The sequence below is a fragment of the Anoplolepis gracilipes genome, chromosome 1 (assembly GCF_047496725.1).
Source record: "Anoplolepis gracilipes chromosome 1, ASM4749672v1, whole genome shotgun sequence".
Classification (NCBI taxonomy): Eukaryota; Metazoa; Arthropoda; class Insecta; order Hymenoptera; family Formicidae; genus Anoplolepis; species Anoplolepis gracilipes.
In genome coordinates this window covers 12,283,456-12,288,427 of record NC_132970.1, presented here as the reverse complement: position 1 = coordinate 12,288,427, position 4,972 = coordinate 12,283,456, and the positions used below count along the sequence as shown (strand labels likewise).

General features: G+C 29.0%; 1 long non-coding RNA gene across 1 annotated transcript; it reads right to left on the bottom strand.

The window, feature by feature from the left end:
- Nucleotides 1-726: 726 nt before the first annotated feature.
- Nucleotides 727-1,672, bottom strand: LOC140666534 (uncharacterized). The gene is made up of 3 exons (XR_012046772.1): nucleotides 1,383-1,672; nucleotides 1,204-1,295; nucleotides 727-1,100 (listed from the first exon to the last, which is right to left on the bottom strand). It is a non-coding gene; the product is annotated as an uncharacterized lncRNA (long non-coding RNA).
- Nucleotides 1,673-4,972: the final 3,300 nt, after the last annotated feature.

Below are 4,972 nucleotides of genomic sequence, written 5' to 3'. Positions count from 1 at the left end.
CACTTCTATGAAATTTATGTATGGAAATATGTGAATAACGCATGCAGAATATATATCGTACCCAGCAGCTGCTGGCGTCTGCGCCGACACGCACATATGCACCATCCACACATACATACACGTACACATACGCACATCTCGTAGGAAAATAAATTCTAGCCTAGCAAAGCCGCCAGGATAGAAATGTGCGCTCGAGCGACTTTTTTCTTTAGTGACATATCTTACCGCTTTTCGCCACATCTCGAAGACATCATCATCGCAAATCCAGCATGTTCGACGAGGGGCCTGCAGGCACGATAAAGAGAAGCGACGAAGCCGTCTATTCACACTAGTATATGCTCGGCATATTCGTTGTATCAATCTCAATGATGGGTTTTTTTAACTAGCAATACGTCGAGAAAATCGCGTAAAAATTTTCAATTTTGTGGTCTTTCTTGTAAATAAAAATAAATCAATATTCATTAAAAATATACTTTGTATCAAATATACTTGAAAAATTTTACCTGACGATAAAAAATTATTACAAATTTTTAAGAAAACTGTTCAAACTTTTTTGATTACGGAATATTGTATTGGATGTTCACTCTTTGAATATGCTCGATTTGCGATGGCTTCGAAATGTGATGAAAAGATAAGACTTGTCTGTAAAGAAGAAAGTCACTTGAGCACACATTTCTAGTCTGGTAGCTTCGCTAGACTAAAATTTCCTTCAAAAAACTTGAAAAGTTATTGTTGGTATATCTAGTATGTTTTTATTAGCAAGACTATTTCTTTCACAGACTACAATTCTAAAATATATTAGTTTGCCTTGTTAATTTGACAAAACTATTATCATATATACTATAATCATATAGTATATTATATATATAATGCATTTTTTTACATTTTAGTACTACTTCCCTTCGCGGAGACTTGACTTTCCAATTTCTTCACTCTTATTGCGCCAATGCTGATATAAGCGGAGCAGCCATAATTTCGCGCTTTCTTCTACCAGTCGCTCTCACTGTAGTTGTCGATGTACTTGCCGATGTAGTAGCCGCTGTTGTAGAGGTCGTTCTACGACAGCCTCTATGTCTACGATGATTCCAAAGCCATTGTTCCTTTAGACAGAGTAACGTATCATTACAAACTTTATTCCTTCTCGACTTTTATAACGCATTGTTATTCTCTGGTAAAAGATTATCAAGATAAATTAATACTAACGGATTCCTGGACCATGGCGCAGACCAAGATTGTCACGATTAGAAACACCACTGTCAGCTTCATTTTGTAATCTTGCGTATCCAATATTTGCACTGTAGTGAAGCAGCATGGTATTTATATCATACTGTCGAATGACGCTCTCCATTTGTTATGTATTGACAATGAGTAATTACACGCACCTGTTTCATCATTTGCGTAGTATGTTGTTAATGAAGGTAATTAATGATTTTACAAAGTGCCAGAGTATTCCGCATTTTCCTTATGTATTATATACGTTACTGATACAAAAGTTGTCAGATGCGGAAGTGATATCTGTATATTCCAATAAATTATGAAGTTACAGGAAAAAAAAATATAACTTCATGCATATTTAGAAACACAACGGCGTCATTTGTCAAGTATTTTAGAGTTATCTTTTCCTTCCTTAAACAAATAAATGAATAATAGTCAAACTAATCTGTATATATTGTAACACGGGTGAAAATTTTTCGCACGACCAAAATTAAATTTTTTAATAATAAGATTATATAATAATAAATAAAATAGAATTATACATATTCTTTTGCAAAGAGATTGTTATATATGTAGTATGTATACATGTTTATTTGTTGTATTCGTGTAATAAAATTAATTTACTATATTGCGATTTGATTAGAAATTAAAGTGCTTCTTTCATTGTGACGTAACTGCATGGAAACGAATTACTTTCGCCGTTATTAGATTGAAGTATTAACGAAGCATTGCGCTCTTTTTCCGCCTGTAATCGGATAATACGTCGACAATGACTATCACGGGACGTATTATGGAAGGGAGTACAAGGCGGATCCGGGCCCTACATGCTTCCAGGTTATACTGTAATACAACCTTCTCTCTGGCACCCTCGTCAACTCATACCGCTCTCACTGTATCACACAATCAAAAACCATCTCTCTCTCTCTCTCTCTCTCTCTCTCTCTCTCTCTCTCTCTCTCTCTCTCTCTCTTTCTCGTGTTTGGTATTTAATCTTCTCTTTCTCCCTGTTGTTGGCCGATTTGATAACGCCTAGCGGTACCTTATATGAGAGAAAAAAAGGGAGAAAGTAATAAAAAAAGGAAAAAAAGAGCGAAAAGAAAAGGGTTTGCACTTATATAAGGGCATCTTTTGATTTATGTCGTCGCGTTTATCGAATGACGCCCAACATCAATCATGTGAATGAAGGTATCGACGTGACGTATGAACCATCGAGCGGGAACCGCGTATGCGAATCTTGGGATCAGATTTGACAGGTCGGATGAACGCGCGGAAGGTAGAATCTTAGCATCTCTTGGCTGTTACTGGTTCCTCCGATTTAATTTTTTACCTCCCGTACGGATGGGACATTTTCTACCTTCTCATAGTAGTTGATGAAATTTGTAAGAATAAAAAAGATACCAAAATTATATTTGCAAGAATTCTTACTTTTTTTTATCTTTTTTCTCTCGTAGTAGTTAAAACTTATTGACAAAAATCTTGGGAAACAGTTTTTGAACTATGAACAATTTGAAAATAGAATAATTTATTTGAACATTACAAGTTTATGAATATAGCTTAATATATTAAAATATAAAGTATTAAAATTTATAATATAAATGTGATATAGAAAGAAATATGTATTTAAGTATTAAGTTGTTTATTCTTATCTTTAACTTTAAAAGAAATATTTAATTTTAAAAAAGTGTCAGGCTAAAAAATTCAATAGTTGAATAGTTTAGAGATATTCTATAGTTAATAAAATATCTCGTAAACTATTCAATTATTGACCATCATATTTGCAAGAAAATGATTTATGTTAAAAAATTATTAAGATAGTGTCATTAAAAAAATAAAGATAACCTTTATAACTCGAAAAGGTTACAAGTAAAAATTATTTTACATGCACTTTGTAAGAAATTCAAGTTTTGCAAATTTTTTTTATTAAACTTTCTTGTAACTTCAACCAAGTGTAAAATATATGCTCGGACATTTTATTTGACAGCTATTGATGTAATTAAACTAAATTTTTATTTCTAAATTAAACTTAGTTTTAAATGAAATTTGTTAGTATATATTTTAAAATTTAGCAGCGCCAAGTATTTTGAATAAAAATTAAAAAAATTGTTTATTATATATTAATTTAAAGTTTTTAATTTTTGAATAAATTTTTTAGTTTTAATATTATTATTTTTGTAAAAATTAAAACAACTATTTTATCAATCATTGTACAATAGTTATTTAAATTAAAATGTCCTTATTTAAAATTTCACAAGTTTTTATTGCTATTTGGCACACAATTTTTTATATTATTAATTTTGCACAACTATTTTTAAAAGATTATTATACATTAAACTTTTAACGTTAATAAATTTTACTTTTTTGCATCAAATATATATTTATACATATATCGAAATATGTATTAATATGTATCGCACTGCGAAATAGGAAAAGCGGAAAGATCAACACAACAAATAGTGTCTTAAGCAGTTCTTTTTCATTTTCTTCTCAAACTGATAATAACGAATTATATATAGATTTTTAAATAGTTGTGATATTTAATCTCTTTTATAATAAATAATAACAATATGTGTTTTTAATAAAATTACTACATTTGTGCGTCCAAAAACAATAATTTGTACAATTTTTTAAATTTATTCTTAATTTAATACAATTTTTTTAAAATATAATTTTATCTTTTTTAAAACATTTGCTGCATAGATTATTATATTTAATGAATAATATAAAAGAACTAAATTATATATTAAAAGCAAAATTGAACTTATATAGTTTCTTATCCATTATTTTCTATATTGATATCAATTTTTATTTTTATTGATACAACAGTTGTTAAAATAATTTACAATGCAAAATTGTGTTTTTTCTCATGATACTCATGATTATATCGTGTTGTTGTATTCGGTTGGATTCGTCGACAAAAAAATGGAAACTGGAAGAGTGAACTAATGTCCGATAATTTTAATTGTTTCTTTTAGAGAAACGCATTGTTATTCTCTGCCTGAATCAAGAAATCAAGTTTAAGTTAACTTACGGATGATTCCTGGATCATGGCGCAAACCAAGATCATCACGATTTGATACATCACTGTTAGTTTCATGTTGAAAACTTGCGCTTCAATATATATCGTAGTGCAACAGTGCGATATTAATACCGCATTGTCAAATAATGATACCTATTTGATAATAAATAATTGCACGCGCCTTGCGTTTCGCCATTTGCGTAACATATCGGTTAATGAGAGTAATTAATGATTTCGCGAGATGCTAAAATAGACTTATAATTGTTTTTCCGTTATTTCCTGCATCGGTAAAAAATTTTTATTGTCATTCTGTATAAATATAGAATTAATTAAAACTGCTAGGCTAATTGAATTTTTATAATTTTTTGTAGAGATGTTTTATATTTTTTGTAAGGATGATTTATTTTGTATTAATTTTCAGTTTTTAATTTTTGCACAAATTTTAATTTTTAATATTATTATTTTTGTATGAATTAAAACAATTATTTTACCAATTATTGTACAACAACAGTTTTTTCAATCAAAATGTTTTTTCTTAATTTTATAAATTTATTTTTATCGAAAGGATTATTCGTATTCATTCTCTTCTAAAATTGATAGCAATGAACTGAATATATCTAAATAGACGATTATTTCAGATTTTCAAACAGGTGTGATAATTAATTTCTTTGATAATAAATAATAACAAATAATGATTAACATAATAACAATTTATGTTTTATAATAAAAGTTACCACATTT